Here is a 23,868-nt window from a genome sequence, read left to right as displayed (position 1 = left end):
GAAATCCCCGACGATGAGTTTATTTGTATGTTAAATGCATATTAATTAAATGTGATTTGTAACAAACGCACCAATCCTAAAACTCTTGTTTGTTTTTCAATAAATTAGTCAAGAAAATATTTATTTTCAGAGGAGTGAAACGAGAGAGAAAATAATTGTATAGAATATATATGCCTAGAAATACATTATAAAACTTTAAAGGGACTTGGACACGATTAGGGATTATTTTTATTTTTTATGTATAAAATGTTAAATGTTTAAGTCAAGTTACAAGCGAGATACACAGGTCAGAATTGTTTGTCATGTAAACAAAGCTCGAGTCTTATAGCTGTTTACAAAATATGTAATGTAGAGAATTACCTTTTCTTAGACAAAATAACTTGTAAAAACAATTTAAACTAACTCTATATCTTCATAAATACTAGTATCAACAAAAGAACGATACATTTGATTGAAACTTACACCAATGCAACACATATGTAAAAAGTGGCAATATTCGAGCTTTGTTTACAAAACAAAGAATTATGAACTCTGTGTCTTGCTTATAACTTGATATTTGACTTACCATTTAAAACCTCTATATTTATCAGTATAAACATTGAAAATGGAAAAATAAAATATGAAAATTTTAAGTCAAATCGTGTCCAAGTCCCTTTAACCAGTGAATTCCACCATAAGTATACATAGTTCGGTATCATAAAATCGGTCATTCATCTATCGTTGAATAAATAAAAAAGAACTGAATTATAAATAAGTGATTTTTTTATTTACGAAAGGCATCGGACGAACAAACAAAAAACATTTTTTTCTATCATGAAATGGTTTTGTCTTTTGTTCCGGAACGTTAAAGAAAACAAGTAAAAACGTTGTGTGACGTTTATTTCATTTGAATATATTGTCCATATTCTCCTTTCTAGCGTTTTGTTACCGATATTAAAATGGATTAAACGGTATCACTATGTGACTGTTGGTACCATATGCAAAGAACCGCGTCAAGGAGGTCCAAGTAAATTTTTGTAGGAAAAGAAACAGAAAATAGAAATGCTTTTACACACTTAGAAGTTTTAACACACTTAGAAGGATACTATAAACCAGATGATCCTAAAAATTTATCGTACAAAATGTTGGACTTTTGGTTACAAAGTTTTATTTGTGAAATAAGACGAAAAACTCATTATCCCCCTATACACTCACTCAAATAGCTTCGTCAATTCAGAGGCATTTGCGAAATAAATGTGAAAAATCAGATACATGAATTAGCTTTTTTAAGGAAGATGGCCACGTATTTGCAGGTTTTAAAAGGGCTTTAGACGGTAGAATGAAGGACGGAGTAGGTGAAAATAAGAAAAGGAGCGATCCTGTGACGCAAGAAGATGAAGACACTTTTAGGGATACTGCTTTTTAATATTGAACGAAACTTCAATCAAAAACTCTTCAGTATTTTAGAAATAGAAAGATTCTTTGCCATTAAGAATGAATTCTTTAAAATTGGAGATATTTAATTGGTAAAAAAAACTGGGTTATGTTCGTAGAATGGGTCAATGCTTTTTGAGGTCCTATGAGTGAAATTTTTAAAAGTAAGATAAAGAACTTAACAAAGTTGAATAGTTTAGAAAAAAAAATCTTATCCTCGGTCCTTTGGAGGGAGTTTTCTCTAGCTCTATTGAATTAATCATCCATTTCCTATTTAACTACTTCCGAGGAAACAAAAACCCCTGAGAATATTTCAGTTAAATATTAAAAACTTGTCGGTTTCATAGACAGATAATATAATGATTTTCTAGAAGTTGGGAGAAAAAATATGCAAACTAAAACATAAGTAAATAATCTCTTGCCATTGTCATAGATACTAATGGTGTATCACATGTGTCAGATGTTGACATAATGAATGAGGCATAGTAAACAGAGAAACTGTGTGAGGTTAAAATCCTTGGACATGCTAGTGTAAATCACTGTTGCCGTTAACATGTTTACAGATTTGCCGTTTGAGGACGAGAGAAAAGATATGAGCCTAAGAAGTCACTCCAAAAAAAGTAAAAAAAGACGCGACAAAAAATGGAAAGAAACGTAAAAGAAAATTGATATAGATATCTGAGTACCTCCTGCGTCTGATTCAGTTTTTGAAATAACTGGAATAGAAATCCAAAGTCGAAAAATAAACTTACAGTACTGATAAGACCCAACCTAACAGAAAGTAAACCCCAACTAAACCCTTGGTTTACTTTCTGGGTTTACTTTGGGTTTACTAGAGTGGACCCAGAGTAAACCCAAAGTAAACCCACAGTGGACACAGAGAGTAAACCCCGATCAGAAGTATACCCCTGAAAGCAAACGCTAAATGTGTATTCGGAATATACAAGGGGCAGGAATTACAACCAGTAAGATGGTAATATAAAAGACGGGTCTGCTTCACATTTCAGTGCATACAACTCACCCAAAAAGCAATTCCTGAGTAAACCCAAAGTAAACCCCGAGTGGACCCAAATTTTCAAAAATTAAACCCAGAGTAAACCCCAAAAGTAAACCCGGGGTTTAGTTGGGGTTTACTCTGGCGTTAGGCTGGGTCTGATCGGTACTGTAAGTTTTCTACCCAAAGTGGTATGGTCAATTTTTCATCAACGGGGTGTAAAGAAACAACATAAATGACAGCCTACCAATAGAAAAAAGCAAAACATCCAGTAGAGAGAACTGACATTGTGAAATATTGATGTAGAAGTAACATCTTCAACATGGGTAGATCGGTTAACAACAAATGACACAAGAAAAACTGAAAATAATTTACAATTGTGTTCTGAAATTATCAATGCCGTACAAGAAAACAGTTTTCGAACATTAACGAGTTACCGTCGCAGAAAAAACTACCTAACTAAGACGAGAAGGAAAGTTACTGGAAGTACGAACTCCAATTTACCAACCAATTTTAACCATAATGGAAAATTTCACTGGGTAACTTCTGTGAAACTGGAGGGACGGATCTACATACTTAACAGCATGTCAAACGGCAAACAAAGACCTTCTTTACAGATTCCGTTAGCCTGTTTGCAAGGCTCCGACAATATTTTAACAACGAAATATCTTCCACAAATTCAGCAGCAAACAAACAGCATTGACTGTGGTTTATGTATTACCATTCTAAACACAGTCAAATTTTGCTACAGTTACTACATGTATCAGGGTATCGACCTTTTGTTGAATGGTACATGTACTCTTTATCTAAGGCCCACCTTAGAAAGCGCAAATTCACTTCCTCATTAGGACCTGTTAATAAATAATTTCTTATTGAACTAACATAAAAGTTAATTTTAAAAATCCATAATAAAATGCAATATGTACGTGCATACACTTATGTATCATCTAAATAATTAGCTATATAAAGTGTTGGTTTATATTTATCCTATTTAATCCTATATAATCCTTTTCATGTTATTCTAATAATCTGACAATGTAACCAAACCGGTTTATGTTCTGTGATACAATTAAACATAACTATTTCTTCTAATAGCTATTCTAACAGTTAAAGGGGCTTGGAGACGATTTTTGCAACTTTTGAAAATAAGAAAAAACGCTCAGAATACCAGTATATAGATCATATCGAATAATCAACATTTTCTATTGGTTTTAAATCGATACTGCCCTCTAAATTAATAAAGTCTTCGCTTTTATACGGCGATTATAAATAAACTTTGTTTCATTGTGACGTCGGCATGTGCTGCGTACGAATTCATTTTGGCGCTAAGAGTCATGTGGATGAGAAGAAAAAAGGTAAGATTCGATAATTGTTTAGTTTAAGCGTTAGAAAGATGTAAACTTTTAGCTCTTATGTTTCAGTTTCAGTTTTAACATCTTGAGCTTGGTACTTAACTCAAATTATACCAAATATATCATCAAAAAAGACGTATTCAGTCAATATCTATTTCTGTAAGGGATCATATCAAAATTCAAAAAATGTCGCATTTTCACAATTACAAAAGTAAATTATGCTCAGTAATGAGTTTAACGTATAAATTAAAAGAATTGTGACATTTTCATTTAAGACAAATGTTCAGATACAGCAGAAAAGACAAATAACGCTACATGTAGTTGAAAAGAAATCGAGGAGCTCGGAATCGGAGGACGAGAGCCAGGAACAGGCAAGTTTTTTTTCGTTACATCAAAACAAATGTGTTCTCTATATTGCCTTTAATAATAATCTAATCTTTGATAAAGGTGATTTTTTTTTTATTTCTCTACAGTCTGTCGAACAACTGCATACAGATGAATACAGCAATAGAACGGGTGTGCTGCGAAATGAGACCAGAGCTGTGCATAAGCCTAAGGCCTGTAAGAACCATACATTATAAATTTTGATTTAGTACTTGGACAGGCTCAAGCGATTTGCTCAAGATGTTGGTGTAAACATAAGCTCTGAATATGCAATTGAATGATACAATTAATTCAACTTCAACTCTAAAGAAAAAGTTAACTATTGCATTTATTTCTTGACAATTTATGTAAACATTTTATTTCCTCCTTCAAGAAATGAATCTGTTGATACTGGATCCTTTCACCCGTCATCTTCAACAAAGGTTTAGAAATGACATATTTGCACGAAAGGCTCACACCCTACAAGATATTAACAAGTCGTTGAGACACAATGCATATAGACAGTACATTCTATGCGTTCATGTACGGTTTCATCGTGAGGACAGGCGAGTGGTGTCATCTTGTTGTGTGAAGGCCATACGGAGGCGGTTCCCTGATCCCACTGGCCAGTAGAAGGGATTTGCGTCTGCGTTTGGTGTAGGATGGTGAACCATTCATGGACATGTCCAGGTGAAAAAACTACTGTTAACATTTTTATTTCATATGTACATTTTATGAAATGTTACTATTGATTTCGTTGTTTATTTATGATGTATGTCTTGACATAAAAAGGCCTCTCTATTTAATTCGCGTCTTTCTTCTTTATTCGATGTTTCAAACTTTGCACGAGCACTGAGGTTGGTGGTGGCTCTTTGGGAGCAATAGTTGATGCAATATTTCTAGGGTCTTTTTCTGACAATACTGTTGGTGCCCGTAGAGAGTTAAGTTGGTATCCACCACAATATTAATTCACCATGGCCATCATCAACTTCGGTATGTAAGAGTATGACTTGTTTTTGGTACCTTGACTTCAGCTGAGGCCAAAAAAAAATATTCCTGTTTCCTGTCGCCCGACCGAAGTTTTTTTCCGGAAATATTAAGATTGACCGACAGGTTTTACGTTTTAGCTAATCGGTCTTCTAAACGTTTGAGAATAAACCCTGACCTGTCTTGTCGATAAAGCGCACGATAAACATTGACTGTGTTAACATGGCGTGTCCGGAGACAGCCAGTGTGTTGTCTCTGGAATTCCAATCTTGTATACATTTTAAAGAGGGGAAGAAATTAATCACTAGCGTTAAGGATTCAACTACATTTACACACCTCTTTGAATCTTACAATGATTGTCAGCATAAATCAAACAAAGAACCAGAATTTACGGTGTCGGCACAAAGCAGACAAGTATACACGGTTCGTTATCGGTGGGAGAAGTTGTTCGCAACTTTTCTCTAAGATCATTTTATTCATATGCAAAGCAACCGACGATCCTGAGCTGAATGAACTTCAACAACATGCTGTAAATGCCACTAAAAAAGCTGTTAACGCATTTGAATTGCTGATGGCAGGTGGCCGTTCTTTTCCCCGACAAGAAACGTAGCAAGTATGTATCAAACTACAAACAAAGTACTTTACCATGCATACAGTTTCACGGACATTTTATTTACCGGTATCAAGCAGCAAATGTGGGGTATATTTTTGTTAGCATATTAAAGAGAGATTGTTCTACATCAAATGATTTTAAATATTAAATAAGGTGTCAAAATATTCTGACATATTAAAAAGACCTTTTATTAATATACATTGTACATGTATGGCTCAATATAAAGACACTTTTTTCTTTGAAGAAATATATGCTGTTTGCTTAAAATAAGGTGCAAGTGAAATTTTTTATATTAAATGCTTGTGTTGTAAATAAATAGATTTTACTGAACTTTTTCTAGCTCAGGGGTCAAAGGTGGGCTTTCCAGAAAGGATGAGTTGTACAACAACTTGATTGAGACCTTTTTTAAGCAACACAAGTTGGATCTCCCTAAACCAGTGCTACAGACAGAGGACAGCTATATAGTTCAAGTATGTGTTCCAAAGAAATCAATTTTAAAGATAATAATTCTTATTAAATTCATTTTGATGCAAGTTTAAAGATTTTTATTTCTCTGACAGATTTGACTTTTACTTTGGTAAGTTTGAAACTATGCAAAGGGATTGGTCATCTATGCTATTGCTAGTTAATAGTCTGTGCACTTATATATGGTTTTGTGTGTCTTCCTCCACTCTAATCCTCCAGTCTTCATCATTCTCATCCTTGTATCTTCATCTTTAATGTCGTCATATTAATATATATATTTAACAAACATATACTGCTTACCAAATCTAATATATAGATACATGTGCTATCCACAATGTACAGTTTTATATCAATCATGATAAATTTGTGCCTTCTTTTTTATAAAGACATGTATTATTATATTAAATATTAAGTGGAAAATAGAAGATAAGATGTTCAACTTAGATAGTTAAATGTTTAAGTTAACTTGATGAAGGCTTATAAGATAGTTATTATTTCAGGTGTTATGTAACGCGCTGTGGTACATTACGAACCAACATTTGACTATCAACGATGCTGCACATGACAGACAGGATCTAACTCCAATTCCTGATGCATTTGACATGTACCAAGGGTTTAATGAGGTCAAAAGGAAGAAAATGAAGCAGATGACTCTTGATGCTGGATGTCTTAAATCTCATGCAGAAACTTTATATAGGTCAGTTTAAATTTGTGCTACAACTCTTTTATAACTAAAAAATATAGTAAACGATCACCTTTTCAATATTTATTTTTGATGAACCAAAGATTATTTCTTATGCAGTGGCAAACTGTTAATGCTTTTGAAATATGAACATCATTTTTGTAGTGTTCTATTGAGACCCATAACTTCTTCTACTGAAGCATGGAGGAAGGGAAGTAAAGAAATTCAGGGCCTGGCTGACTGTTTTGATTCCTATAGCAACTACCTAAAAAGAAAGAATGAAGAAATGCAAACAACTCATGCAGAGATGCATCCTGCAAGAACAATTGCTGAAGATGCAACTATTGAGCATAGCACACCATCATCATTGGTTAAGTAGCAATGCAATACCACCTGCTGGGTGCTATCATAAAAGGAAGGAAGTTGGAGAATGTTTTATTTTTAATAAAAAAGAGCATGTTAATGAACCATTTATTGACTCAAAGTAGAAACACCGATTCCTTAAGGGTCTTCAGCTGTCTGTTCCAATAGACATACTTAAATTCAGTCCAGGTGGATCCACAACATCCTAATTCATAATCTGTAGGACACTACAGAACCGTGCAGAGTCACAGATATTAGTTCAGGGTGCCAGCTTGTTGCAGACAGCAAGATCAGAAATTCAGGAATTTCACACCCGAGAGATGAAAAAAACATTCAAAGAGAAGATTAATAATATAACTTCCTTGTCACCATCTGTTATAGAATACATATACAAGGAGTTGGCATTTGATGGCAGTCAAACGACTAATCCGGTTATGCAAGAACGTTTACGTCTCATTTCATTAGGCCATACAGATTTAATTGCAGATCTAAGGCATACCAATCCAGGAAGACCAAACACGAAGTTTGATGTGTTTTTTTAAAAGCTTCAAGAATTTCTTGAGAATATTACAGCTGCTGAAGACAGCAGACATGGCCATGCACACCTCAGTGAATTCATTTCAATATCAGACATGATCCAGAGAGCAGTATCTACTTGTCCACCTGGTACCCCTGTTCCTTCAGCAAGTCTTGTAAAACTACCGAGAAATCCATATTGCCAAGGGGCTTTGAACTTTACATCTCGTTTAAATGTACAGTTTAAAATTCAAAGAAGACAACTACGCACAACTCATCCTGACAGTCATTTCTGCAATGCTCAGTTTAAGTATCTAAAATCATTTGCTGTAGAGGAAGCTGAAAGATGCATGATGGAATGCTGCGATGATAAGGCAAAAGTACCAATTGGTGATCCTGGTGCTGCAGTATCAACAGGAGTAAGGGGAAAAAAATCAATTGTACCTACTTCCAGCACCCTTGTTGCCCTTGATCACGACATGACACGGTGTTCACTCACACCATCAGTTGTATTACAATGCGAAGTGCATAAAAATGTTGACAGGTCTTTGTACGTGGAAAGGTTTTTACTGTGCTGAATGATTCCATTTTTCAGACTGCATCTCCTTTTCGTCATGCAGCATTCCTTTCAAAGATGATGCTTAGTTCAGGCAATGATCCTAAGCCGATGCTGTTGAAATTCACAGACGGTGGAGTAGATCAAAGAAGCACTCTGGAAGCTGTTAAACTAGCAAACATCTGCTTGTTTAAGGAGTTTAACTTGGACCTTTTAATCCATGCTCGCTGTGCACCAGGTCATAGTTATACAAATCCAGCAGAGATGGTGATGAGCATTTTAAATCTAGGACTACAAAATGTGTCTTTAAAAAGAAAACCCTGTGAGAAAAAGATTGAAGATGCTTTGAAAAACATGAATAGCATGGCAGAAGTCAGGGCTTTTCATGAAGAAAACCCCAACTTTAGAATAAGACAAGGGTGGACCGAATCTCTTGAGGAAGTAAAAAGAACAATTCAGAATAGATTTGTCAGATTGAAGCTCAAAGATGAACCTGTTCAGGTCTTGGATCCTCTCAGTGACCAAGATATTGAGGTAATGAAACGACACCCAAGAGAACTATTTCCAGACATGGACCTGACAAAATTACAGAAGACACACACTAGAAAAATCAAGTCATACCAAGATTGGTTGGACCGTCACTGCAAATCTACACAGTATGTTTTCCAAATCAAGAAATGTGACAATGTATCTTGCTGCATTCCCCCTAGAAATCCTCTACCTTCATAGCTACCAGACCCCCAGTTAGATGCCACAGGTGAACATTATCTTCCATACTCAGAGGTGAGAGGGAAAGAAACAACAGAAAAGGACAGACCAACCCTGAAACTTTTGAAAAAACCCACTAGTACCTGCAGAAGAACCTGCAGAAGGCGTTGATTGCTCGACTGTGCTGACAAATACATGCAAGAATGTTGATGTACTGGGATATATTGAGGAACCTCAATCAATACCAAGTCTGTGTACTGTACAGAATGCCAGATCAATTGTAGAATGCATAGAATGCAGGAAACCGCGTGTAGTATACTTAAAATACAGATTAACTGAAAGACAACAATATTCAATTGTATGTGACCTTAGTGAGCTAGAATACACCTGTGGATCACCGATACTCCCTCCTTCAAATCCATTATATAAAACGGTAATGGCGAGGTCAACCATCACATGTGAAAGTCCGGTTGAATTATCCTACTACAGGAGTGGTCTTGGCCATGCAAACCTTTGTTCATATTGTTGTGGAGAGGGGGAAGTTAATCAAGAACTCTGCAGAAGTTGAAGACTGTTCTTTCCATCTGTGAAAGCTCCATCTTGCAGGGAAAGGACATTATTACACAGAGGCCCTATGGGAAATTTTAAAGCTTCATCTGAAGCCTGAAGACACTGTTTTCCCTATTAATATGACACATGTTTCAAGTTTAAAAAAATTAAAAAATTTAAAAAAATAAAATGTTTTTCCTACCTAACTACCCTATTTTTTTTTGGTCAGGTGACAGGAAACAGAGATATTTTTTTTTTGCCTGATATCCAGTTGTTGGAAACTTTGGAAAATTGTCTCTTGTGCCTAAATTTAACACAGAAGTTTGAGTTATGTTAGAGCCTATCAGTTTCATATAGAAAATTTGTAGATAACAAATGTATTGTGATGCGTATCCATGAATCTAAATATCTGTTTATCTATTGATCTCATTCACTTAACATACATTTTGTTTCCATTTTTGACCCTGACAGGGTCTCGTTCCAAATGCTCTGGTGTAGTCAATTGCTGCCAGATATATATAGCATCTACATTTGTAGGATTCATAACTAAAACATAAATATAACGTGTAAATGATTTTTGTTATACAGAGACGATGTCTGTGAGCTATGAGCCTACACTCGCTTGTGATACCCCGCTCTGATGTGAATATCGTATGTTACTAACACACAGGGGTAAAACAATCCCTCTTTAGAGTGGGAATTGAATTTCTTTTAACCTGTACGTTTCATTTCGGAAAATGCCTTCAATATACATCCCTTTTAATTTTTTTAAAGAAAAAACAGTACCTGCTTTCCGAGTAATATCGTGCACATACTTACCTATAACATATAGCCAATTCTATTATCTCTTCTTCAGCGGCTATTGTACCTTCATCGTCTCTGAATAGGGGTTTATGTGAACATATGATAAAACTAAATTGGCGGGGGTCAAGATGTATATAAATATCAATTACTTTATGAATAATCTAAAAGATCAAGTTTCATTTGACTTTACAATAAAATGTTTTCTTTGGTCATTATGTAGAATAGGAAAGTAACACATTTTAGAAAAAATACTTATACAAATGAAAACTCCAATTGAGATGGCTCAAAAGGTGGGATCATCGTCATCTTGTGAACCCACGTTCATGTTCCTTTGACAAGCCCTCACTTTGGAGTTTTCTAAATAGAATAAATACAAACAGTTCGTTATCATGAATCAATGTACATATATATCTTGATACTTATAATGTATCATGAACTTAGATTTTTAATATATATTAAGAAAATATAAGATTTGAAATATTTATCATATTCATTATTAAAAACATCTCCATGCATGGTTACCAAAAAATTGGAGGCTTTAACAAACCCCAAAAATTGGAGGCTTTAAGAAAGCAGGAATTGGGATTATTTGAAATCCTACCTTTTCTTTGGACTGGGGTTCTCTCTGTCAACCTCACTTGATGATACAATACTTTTACCACCCCGGAGCATAGAAACACCCATCAACCTACGTAATTAGATTTTTGTACAGTTTAAATTTTGAAAGTTTGAGATTATTCGCAAATACAAAACTGTGCTAAAAACGTATCTGAAAATGTCTCTAACATACTCATTATTTTAATCACTTAATTATTGTTTTAACTTTTCATTTATTGATTTATTATTATTAAAGGTAATATGTATACGGTATTTATTTACTGTAGTTACATACATAGTTATTTTAACTTAGCAAAACTATATTTTGATTCCAACTTTACTGGAATCATTATCCCAAAGCCCATTTAATTGATAAATTCAACCTCATGTATACGGTATTTATTTACTGTGGTTACATACATAGTTATTTTAACTTAGCAAAACTATATATTTGATTCCAACTTTACTGGAATCATTATCCCAAAGCCCATTTAATTGATAAATTCAACCTCATGAAATTGATTACAAAGTTGTGACGAACTTATCTTATATTAAAGAAATCTGAGACTCATTTGGATTGGCTAAAAAAATTACAATGTTTTTTATCAATGAAATAGCTAAAAAAAAATATGCATCCATATTCCTATTGAATGCACAATCGAAGATATATCAATTATTTTATGCTTTAAAACTACAGGCTGACGGAAGATTTTGATAATGTTTGGAGGTTCAACCATTATCGTGGCAACTCTGTCGATTAAACTTCCGGAGACGAAGGGTCGTTAGCTCTTGGAAAAGGTCAAGGACGCAGAGCACGAGGACGACATTAGCATTGATGTGTATGGAAATCAGAACATCATTCATGATTTTTGAACACCAATAACAAATAAAAAGTTTAGTCCAGAATAACAATGAAATGAAATATATTGGTAGTCAAAAATATCACTAATATTTGAAGTGAGGATTACTTTTTATTTTAGGTGCAAACAAGAAATGTTTTCAACTGATGAGAAGCTTTGATATACAAGAAGTGAATCTTTTCAATTATTAAATGCTATCTTTGAATTTAAAATTTTGAGTTTTAGCTTATATGAGCTGTAAATGATAGTTTTAGGTTTGCTTTATTCATGCCAGGAACTCGGCCATAAACAATTGAATCAAAGTGTTCGAGCCAAAGCCAAGGGGCCATAACGTTCACACCAGTACCAAAGCCCACGTTCCTGGTTTTTGCACCATTTTTTAAGGATTCGTTTATAGGTTGATATGTATATAAAAAGGCGTTAACAGACACATAAAACCCTCATTTCCATCTTTTTTTGAAAAAATAAATAAATTCCCATTTAACATTGATTTCATTTCAATATAGGAAAAAATTAGCTAAAATAAAATTTTAAAGAAATTCAATCATTTTTCTGATTTTATATATATATATTTTTTTTTTATACCAAACTGCTATTTTACAATTTTAGAGTTACCTTCTTGATTTTTTCCCTTTTAGACCCACTTAAAAAACAGATAAAATCTTTTTTAACAATATCTTTCTTCACAAACATCTTAAATGTAAGAGCAAAAGGTTTCCAATTATTTTTTAATTGTTTATTACTATTGCGTTCCCTTTACCAGTGTTCTCATGGAGCAATCGCAACACACAATGCTCAGAGGCTCTTTTATAGGCCAATAACAGGTGGGGAAAAAGAAAGTCCTGACTTCGCAATGCGTGTCATTATTATTTTAGAAATAACTTTAATGTTCACTAAGTACACTAGGGAGGAGGTGTACTTTTTTAGCACCATATCATGATAATGAAGTAGACTAATGTTTGAATCGAATGAAAAACTGTGTTTAAGTAAAATGTCTTCTAAAAATATCTGCGAAGATATAAGTTGTAGTAGAATTTTTGCATCAGATGCTGCATCATGTGTATTTTAGTCATATCTGACCAAATCAGTTTGCTTGTATGATCAAAGATCAGGCATTTCTTTTCTTAAGAGTGAAAATGTGTCAAATCTTTGAAAAACTTTCCTGCATCCATATTCCTGTCATTTGCAATCAAAGCACGACAAAAAGCATAAGCATCAGATCTAGCATTAAAAGCCACTAACACAACAGGCTCATGAATTGAAGACAGCCACTGAAAAAAGTTGCATCAGATGTGGATGTTGATGGAACAGGTTCACCTTCCTTGTATAGTACATTTGGCTCACAGCAACAGACACCAGTCAGAACAGTCACACTGGTTGAAATCCTTTTAAAACGCAGGACATATTGCCTGAACCTTTTGTCATTCATGTAGGCTGCTCTAAACTCAGTAATTTCAGAATCATTACCTGTAATCACAAAATAAAATTGTGATTCATGAAAAAGTATAAAAAGATTATACAAATATTGACTGGGCTTGAGGGCAACTTTGATTTTATTAGCACTCGAGGGACGAAATATTGCCCGACGTAATACGGTATATTCGTCCCAAGGGAGCTAATATAATCATTGTTGCCCGAAAACACAGTCAACTTTTGATTTGTTTTATGGAAAAGAACCCAAATCAAATATCAAGAAAGGATAATTATCATAAAAACCCATTATGATTTGAAACATGCAAAGTTCTGTGTTTTCAAGATCAAATGACACATATTCCACTATAGGTATCAGTTCTTTTGTTTGTTCAGTTTGCGGTGGAGGTATGTCACAAAAATTATCATAGCACATGTTGCTGCTATTCATATCAACAACTGTGTCATACGATTTTCCCTCTTTCACTTCACAAGTTTTCTGGTAATTACTTTGCTGCTCCTTTTTTCTTCTCCTCTTTTTGAACTCTATCGTGCTTTTTCTTTATTTCTCCTTATTTTATGTCATTTTCTTTTGAAACTTTTTGGTCATTTCACTAGGAGATAACATCACAGATTAATACAACTGTAATAAATATTTTTTTTCATTGATAAATACTTTACAAATCAATGACTCTTTAAATATAATGCATCTAAAAGGACTTGATTTTACTGTTTGTTTGTGTGTGCTTTTACTTACAAGAGGCACATATAGCCAATGTTTCTTTGTGCAATGATTGCTGCAACTTGGTAGTCGTTGTTATCTGACCCAGAGTAAAAATTCTGAGAACTCCTTAGATGGGTAACATCAGCATCACTCACATTTTTATTCAGCAAATCCATAAAGGGAATCTCCAACTTTTCATCGCAAAGGTACCTGATGTAAGGAAGATGTTTTGGCTTGTACTTCAATGGATTCTGCAAATATCCACACCATGAACCACAATATAAATGATCGTACACTGATTTTGTGATACATAGTATCTAAAACACTGAGATACGTGTGAAAATGTTTTTGTCGTGAGTTCCCTGAAATTTTTTTTTTTCTGATGTCATAAAGTTTATTTATAAAGTCTTTCAGAAGGTGATTTCGGTCGCATTGCTTTTTTAGATCCGCTATCACTTCTAAACGAGCTTTAGATATCGTTGCTAACTTTGTGTTGACATCCTAAGTTCTTTGTCCCTTGAGTTCGTTAGGCCCACTGTGTCTTGTTCAAGCCAAAGTCTAAAGCACTTTGATATATAAAAAACCCCACCCCTTTTCTTCGGTGAAACGGCACTGGAGCGGTACGAGATCTAGACATACAGTAATTATGTCCCCCTTCGAAGAAGAGAAGGCATATTGCTTTGCTGCTATCTGTCGGTCGGTCGGTCAACCAACAGTTTCCGTTCATTTTCTTCACAGAGGATGCACATATTAAACTGAAATTTAGTATACAAGTTAATCATAATAATATCTAGGTCAAGTTTGATTTTGGGTACGATCGAGCAATTTTCAACAGATCTAATAGCCCCTTGGACGTAGAAAAATTCCAATTATTTGCAGTTTCCGTTCCTTTTCTTCGCAGAGGATGCACCTTTTGAAATGAAATTTAGTATACAGGTTTATCATTATAATATCTAAGTAAAGTTTGATTTTGGGTACGATAGAGCAATTTTTGTCAAAGTTATGCCCCATGAACTTAGAAAATTTCCAATTATTTGCAGTTCCAGTTCATTTTCTTTGCAGATGTTTCCATGGGAGGGGGGCATAAGTGTTTTACAAACATCACTTGTTAAAGAATATTAAGTTTGAACGATTCGCCGCGATATTTCGTTTGAATTCGCCAAACCCGATTTATATCTTATAAAGAGTGTCCCACCCTTTTTTTTAAAGTTCGAATCATGATATAGTTGAATTCAAAATGAATAAAGTCATTTTTTTTAGTTTAGTTAAATTATTTTTTTCGTTACTGCATTACATTTAATACAGTTATGTACATTTGTACATCCTGTCTTATGTACTCGATATGAATCAATTGACCAAATATATATAATCTACTAAAAGAGCGATTCAACACGATGCTTTGTATCTATCAAGAAAGTGTGTGTATTTTTAAAATCTTGCAATACCGACAGATTATATAAAGATCAAAGACAAAGCTGCCCACAGGTCTTGCCATTCACTGGAGTATCTGAGACTTTCCAAACTGTTATCCCGCTTTTCTTATTGGTCCCCTACCGGTTTCACCGGAGGAAACTATAGCTTTACTCTGCGTCCGTCAGTCTGTCCGTCCGTCCATCTGTTTGTCCCAATTCAGGTTTTTGCTTTATGCGTTTGAAAAATAATATGAAATTTGCTGAACAGCTTCAAAAATGTCAAACTACAGATCAAGTTTACACTTTTGTAGCGTCCGATTGACATATTTTAGAGAAAATTATTTTTTTAAATTCCAATTTTTTTAATGTTCGGGTTTGTTATCGGGTTCGGTATGTATTGAAAAAACGTGGAAACTTTAAAGTTGAGATAAAAAATTATACTTTTATTTTTTTATGCATAAAATGGTTTACTGGCGCATTTTGAATGATAGACAAAAATATTGAATGTTAAAGTCAAGTTACATGCGAGATACAGAGGTAAGAAATCATTGTAATGTAAACAAAGCTCGAGTCTTATGGTTGTTTACAAATAATGTAATGTAGAGAATTACCATTTCTTAGACAAAATGACATGTAAAAAACTATTTAAACTAATTCAATATCTTCATTAATACTGTTAACAACAAAAGAAAGTTATATTTTATTGAAACTTACACCAACAACACATATATAAACAATGACTATAATTGAACTTTGTATACAAAGCAAAGAATTATGAACTCTGTATCTTGCTTAAAACTTGACATTTGACTTTCAAATTTTGAAATAGCATTAACTTCAGTCTATATTTATCATTATAAACATTGAAAATGGAAAAATAAAATTTGAAAATGTTTAGTCAAATCGTGTCTAAGACCCTTTAGGGCTGTAGTCAGTAATACTATCGTACATTACTTGTACCATTCCTTTTATTGTTTCTAACTAACAAATAAGTTATGTAAAATAGTGTCAAGCATTGTGTTGTAAATTCATTCGACAGGGTTTTTGTATTATTACATTCGGGTTCGTTATCGGGTTGGTCTGTTGCTTCGGTATGAAATGATATTCTGCATAACAGTGCATTGCTTTCACAAATTTCTACCAGCACTGGACCTGGCAAAATTACAGGAGATAAAATAAAGATTATAATTTTACCCATTTTTTTTAAATTCTATATCAACTATGTAGTTTGAATTTCCTCGATTCTTTTATCTCTGATTAAAGCATAACATCTCGTTGATAATAGTTTTGAAATAGATGTATGCTTTGAAGCTTTCATAGAATAATGCAAGCCGGTAGGGAACGTGTATTGCTTATGCAATACTCTCAGAATGCTTGTTTGATGTTTGAAAAATATTTATTCATGAAGATATGTGTGTGTGTGGTGGAAGTGGCGGGTGTGTGTGTGGGATGGGGGGGGAGGGGGGGTCTAAGTGATGCGTTTCATGAGTCCGAAGAATCTTGACAGTTTCATTTAGAATGCGCACACAATGCATAAATGCATATAACTTATTTCTACAAGTATACAATGTAACAGATATCAATGTAGATTTCCTATATAGAACAGATATTGTATTCCATATTGCCAAGTGATAATTTACCATGTTGTTTTCAAGGTTAAATTAAAATTGTTGGCGGATGACATACAGCAATTACTCTAAAACAATGCATGCATTACATTTACATGGCCATATTTATCAACCCCATCCAATACTACTATCTAAAAATGACCATGACCTTCCAGTTCTCTTAATCAAAAATTGTAGCATGAAAATTATACGTAAGAATATGCTCGGACAAGTAATGTTGGACACAGAAACAAAAGGAGAGACACTTAGGCGGATCATGCAGAGCAGAGTCCTTGTTAACTTAGTTGGCTCCAACTTTGCATCCTTCCCCAAAAGATGCGGGCGGTCCCATCTGATTATCAGTAATCTTTCATTAAAAATTTTACTTATGGTTAATAACCATGATTTTTATTCTGAAAAGTTTAATCCAGAGCTGGTCGAACATTAAGGATATTGATTTTCTTTGGGGGAAATCCGTAACAATCAATGTTTATAATTGGCCGTTTAAATACTTCCAGTAATCCACTGAGTCGGTGTCATGACACAAAATCTTGTTATATATATCATAAAGTGTTTGAAGTCAGATCAGGTTTTAAAATGCTAACAATAAAGCGATCGGGGGCACGTCGGTGCAAATTTTAAAAAAATGATTATACGGGTAATATCCCTCTTTAAAAACAAGTTCTGTTAGAGAAAAGAGACGTTTCTAGACGACCACCTTATAAAGAGGTCTATTGTTAGGGTTTTGAGATGAAAATATTGCATAAATGCCTAAGATTTCTTGTTTTCTAATCATTTTCAACGTAGGCATCGAATATAAGTTCTAACTTCGTGTTTAACGGGTTCGTTTAATAATTATATCAAAATATACATTTAGAATTATTGCATATAACCGGTTACAGATTTTGCGAACAAAAGTCATCGTTTGAGTAACCGATTTACGATTGTAATATCAGAAACGAAATGTTTATTATTTTGAGATGAGTATTACTTCAAAAGATGTTTCTATTCATTTGATTTAATTTTTATCTTGAATTTGACAATACTGAATCGGCATATAAACATGTGGTAAATATGTAAATGTTGTACAATTAACGCGTAGTGGTTTCTGCTTTATGCCTTAGTGAGTCATTAGCCGCATCATCACTTGTGGCAATCGGAATTTGTCTGTTGATTTTCGTACATGTATTGACATGAAATAAATTAAGGTAAGTGTCAAATGAACGACCGCAGACCATTTGTTTTTGTAAACAAATAAAAATTTGCATGGACCTAAAATAAAGAGAGGATCGAATTATATTCTCGCATTACATACGGATGAAGTGTCGCACAACAAAAATGAATAATTATTGGTATCATTGTTTTACAAAAGTGTTCGCACGAGAAATACAAGTATATTCTTTGATTTTAGATCTGCTTCTGTAAAAACTGAGAAGTATCAAATTAAAATAATATGAGATATTACATTATAACAAAACTAACATTGCACTAAACACCATTAAAGGGTTTGCAGAAATTATTAGAAAAGATTTCATGGGAAGCTTTAGTTCATAAAGAACTATAGTATATGCATTAAAAATTACTTTTAATACAGGACATTTAGCAAGTAAATGAGTAAAGAAGAGGGTACATTTTCTTTCAATATTTGTCGTAAAATTAAAATCAATTGTTTAAATCTCATGAAAATACACATATCCTCTCTTGAATATATGGGTATATAAAATAATAAGTTATACACTTTTATCTTGTGTTTCAAACAATAATTATGACTTCAACATATTTGTAAGGTTTTGTCAAAACTGATGAAAAATAGCACATTTTCTCATAGTTTCTTTTTAAGATGAGAATGTGTCTGCAGCCGTCGCCCACAACGAAATTAATATATTTTATGTGATATATATGTTAAAGTTATAATGTGAGTTTCTTTGTGGGCGACGGGTGCGGACATAGTTTTCTATTTAAAAAAAAAACTCGAAACATTTGAATCTTCTTCTAAGTTACATAAAAATTATGGGAAAATGCACTGTTAATGACGTCGCAATAACCATTGTGAAGGTTTAATTAGGTATAACTTTGTGTAGATTCTTAGTTTAGAGGTATTTTAGTGTAAATTAATGTAACATTTCAATTTCTTTTGATATTTTAAAAATCACTATAAAACAGGGCGAAATATGACTAAGTCCAATGCAAATTAGAGTTTAAAGCTAACTACATATTCATGCTAATATGCTTGTTCATTTAATAAGACACGCAGGATTAATCCTAAACATGTATTAGGAGGAGCTTGATTTCTTGTAACAATGCAAGGTTGCTAAAATCAACCCTAAAATGTTAATATTTATGAGTAAGGTGGTTGATGTTTCTGGTAAACTAGAGCATATAGCTCGCATTAAATACAAACTGTCTTTATTGGCCCGGAGATTTCTTTGCATTCCTGCGACCTCGGATTCCTCAGAGCGCATGGTTTTGTTTTTTTTACCGCCGGAGCTACAGTAACCAAGCTGCGAGCGTCGCTTGACTCGGACGACAAGCTTGTTTTCTGCTGTTGAAATAAGAGGAAAAAATTGCAATTAAAGTTGCCTAGGAAACTTCATTATCTACACCCAATCCAGATATTATTCAGGTGAAACAGGAAACAAAGTCCCATCCTCAGCCAAATCAAGAAACACTCGAAACAGTCATGCCTTCACTGCCTACATTTGATGACCCGCTTTCGTATTGGCTGATTGTACTATATGAACTTATTTTAAAGTTTGTTAAATTATGTTGTAGTTGCTTTTGAAATAAAAAAAACTTAGTTTACTTTGAATGAATAATTATAATACGTTTTCACTTGTTTGAAAAGCGTTTCAATACAGTCGGCAGATCATTCGAGATTAAAAGATCCATCCTTACAGTTTAATTTTACGATGCCTTCAAAACCTTTTATGCAATGATTGGATGATGGTGTAGAAAGCGACTGAGTTAAATGCGCTTAATTATTCTTTCTACATAAAAACAAACAAATAAATAATAATAAAAACAAATACATACATTGAAGCATTAATTAAAAGAATGGTTTACTAAATAGTTTCATGAGTACGTGGCCTAAAAAATCAACAAAAATACTTCTCTCTTTTAAACGGTACCGTTTTGTATTGAGCTGTTCGTTTAAACGTTTACACAATTCAGTAAACGTTTCACCTTCTGCTGCTGCGTTACTTATAACCCTGGTGAAAACCTGGGGTGGGGATTTTTATTTGATTAAATAATTAAGGTAATAAATAAAACCTTAAAATCTGAAATATGCTAATTGACAGGAATGTTAAGAGAAACCAAACAGAAGGGTAATGGCAATTTGTCGTAAAAACCAGCAAAACGAAAAACGTCAAATAAACCATAAGACATGATTTTACCATTTTGATGTTATCATTTAATTTGCCTGCTCTGCTATGTAAGGAATGCAAACGACATCTAACCTACCTAGAAGAAAACTTTGCTCCTTGTATATTCATATGATATGGTTTCACTGAATTTAAATTTGTTCCTTTTAACTGTATCCCAATTTATTGAAAATTCTGTACAATCCCTAACTTGATTTTCCAGGATTCACTGGTACATGTACTATACAAAGCTAACCTAAAGAAAGTGAGCGCACAAGATGGTAAGTTTGCAGGAATCCTCGACACGAATCAATTGGGATTAAAATGTCTATAACCTCGAAAGGCTATGTACAGGTTTCAACAAAAATATATTATGTTGAGAGTCAAAGTACATGGCTATTCCGGTTATTAAAAAACTCACAAAGCTTTAAAAAAATGGCAATGAGAGGTAAACCGATAACTAGTTGGAAATGTTAATGCAAACATATTTTAATGAAGTTATATTGTGTATATCCTGAAAAACTAGTAATAAGAAAAGATTTTTTTATAGTGTTCATACAGCAGATCTAGAAATCAATAATAACAAATTAAAATATACCGGTATATTATAATTCAACATCATGTTATAATAACAAACATTTAAAACAAAAAAGTTTATTTAAAAAAAAAAGACAACCAGTTGGATTTGAACCCAAAACACTGAAAGTATGTATTCACTAATCCAGGACGAAACCACTGAGCCATGCGAGACTTGTCAATATATGCTCTATAAAGTACTGTTTGAAACAACACTGTCATATCAATGGACTTTGTTTTTTATCCCTCAAAAAATAATTTGAAAAAGTACATAATTAGTCATCTCTGGGTCATCTCTCCATCTTTTTTTAAAAAGCGACATTTTAAATGTTGAAATATGTTATCTTTACACGTTTTTAAATTTGTGGAGAGAAGACCCAGAGACAACAAAATCATTTAAAAACAGTTGTAAATAAGTAGGATTTTGCATGAATTGCATCCTGTTGCTATATTTAGACCCATATTATAATAAAACCTTTTGCATTTCAAATATTTTTCCACTCATTCCACATCCAACAGATACCAAATAACGGTTATAATTCGAAATATATTTAAAATTAATTGATGAAATTTTCACTCTCCTTGTGCGCCCAGATTCCTGCCGAATCTACATCTTAAGCGCCCACATTCTTTACTTAGTTTGTATGTGATTGTAGATACATGTACATGATAATTGGATGATTCCAATTGGTATACTATTGGTTTAAAGAATATGTTACGATAAAATGATTTGTAATGATATTGAATTGATTTCATACTGACTTACGTTATGCAATCTCATGATATAATATTGTATTATAGAATATGATTTTGCATTATCGGTGATACAATTTGATCTGTATTTACTGTATCATAACAGTGCGACGTACTAGAGTGTTCCGAGGTTGCATAAGGGATGAAACATAAAATAACAAGCGAACATATTACCAAATACTTGGACACTTTGCACAAACCCTGTTTGAAATGACATTACATAGACGTACTCTCTGATGCCCGAATTTTTCGTGAACGTTTCAGGCATTGATATCAAAACACTTAAATTTTACGTATCAAAACTGACAAATAGAAAATTTACTCATAGTTTCAATGTGATTACCTGATGTCTCACAAAACAGGAATATCAAGAAATCATTGATTTCATATTCACAAAGCGAAAATTAAGAAAGATATTTGGATTTTTAAAGAAGAGGAGGTATCCCTGCAAAAAGAATCTCTGTTCATCTTGAGTTAAAAAGCAATTTGAACAGTCATGTCGTGTAAAAAAGGCATTTTCAACATGAACCATGCCACATGTAGGTACGGCAGAATACCAAGTATTCCCGTTGTATATAAGTATCGAATCTCAATCAGAATTCGGAAATATGCAATTCCGGGGTCATAAGTGTCATTTCACTCCATATATAGAGGAGCTGCGAGTTCACAAAATGATTCTATGATCTATAAGCACCACACGTTGAACGACACTATATTATCCTGAAACAAGAGGCCAATTGGCCTTAACGGTCACCTGAGTAGCATATATCCAATACACAAACTTGTCATGGAGTCTCATATATGCATCTAATTAATTAGGTTTCATACTGGAGTAGAAAAATTATAAATTTGTAATGACAACCACATTTAATTCAAAAAGAACTGTGAAACCTATAATTTTGGTGAAAAACTAAAAGATCTGGTCTACAAAATAATGAATTTAGTTTTCCTTTCAGGTGTGTGGGAGTAAAGAAGATAATTTTTTAACGTTATATGCATTAGCATCTATACATCCATTTTGGCCCTGCCCTAGAGTCAAAACCCATACCCCAGGGGACATGAAAATTAAAATTTCAGTAGAGGACTTCCTGGTAAACATAATTATTAGTCGGTTTTTTTTTTTACAGATGTGTGAGAATAGAGAAGAAGATTTTTAAACATTATATGCATTAACACTTAATTGCCATATTGCCCCCCCCCCCCCCCATGTCCTGAACCCCTGACCCAGGGGCCATGAATTTCACAATTTAGGTAAAGGAGATTGTGGATATCATAACCATGTATTCAGTTTTTTGCCCACATGTGTGGGAGTAGAGAAGAAGATTTTCTAAGATTTAAATCATTTTATTGGCCCCACCCTAGAGCATGAACACCTAACAAAGGGGTCATGAATTTCACAATTTTAGTAGAGAGCCTCATGGACATCATAATCATGCATTTAGTTTTTAACAAATATATATGGGAGTAGAGAAGAAGATTTTCTAAGATTTAATACATTTTTACTATTTAGCCATATCGGCCCCACCCTAGAGCCTGAACCCCTGACCGAGGGGTCATGCATTTCACAATTAAAGTAGAGGGCTTCATGGACATCATAACCATGCATTTAGTTTTTAACAAATATATATGGGAGCAGAGAAGAAGATTTTCTAAGATTTAATACATTTTTACTATTTGGCCATATTGGCCCCACCCTAGAGCCTGAACCCCTGACCCAGGGGTCATGAGTTTCACAATTTAGGTAGAGGGCTTCATGGACATCATAATCATGCATTTAGTATTTAACAAATATATATGAGAGTAGAGAAGAAGATTTTCTAAGATTTAATACATTTTTACTACATGGCCATATTGGCCCCACCCTAAATCCTGAACCCCTGACCGAGGGGTCATGAATTTCACAATTTAGGTTGAGGGCTTCATGGACATCATTATCATGCATTTAGTTTTTAACAAATATATATGATAGTAGAGAAGAAGATTTTCTAAGATTTAAATCATTTTTACTATTTGGCCATATTGGCCCCACCCTAGAGCCTGAACCCCTGACCCAGGGGTCATGAATTTCACAATTAAGGTAGAGGGCTTCATGGACATCATAACCATGCATTTAGTTTTTAACAAATATATATGGGAGTAGAGAAGAAGATTTTCTAAGATTTAATACATTTTTACTATATGGCCATATTGGCCCCACCCTAG

Source organism: Magallana gigas, chromosome 6, assembly GCF_963853765.1.
Source record: "Magallana gigas chromosome 6, xbMagGiga1.1, whole genome shotgun sequence".
NCBI classification, from domain to species: Eukaryota; Metazoa; Mollusca; class Bivalvia; order Ostreida; family Ostreidae; genus Magallana; species Magallana gigas.
Note: the sequence above shows the minus strand (reverse complement) of the source record.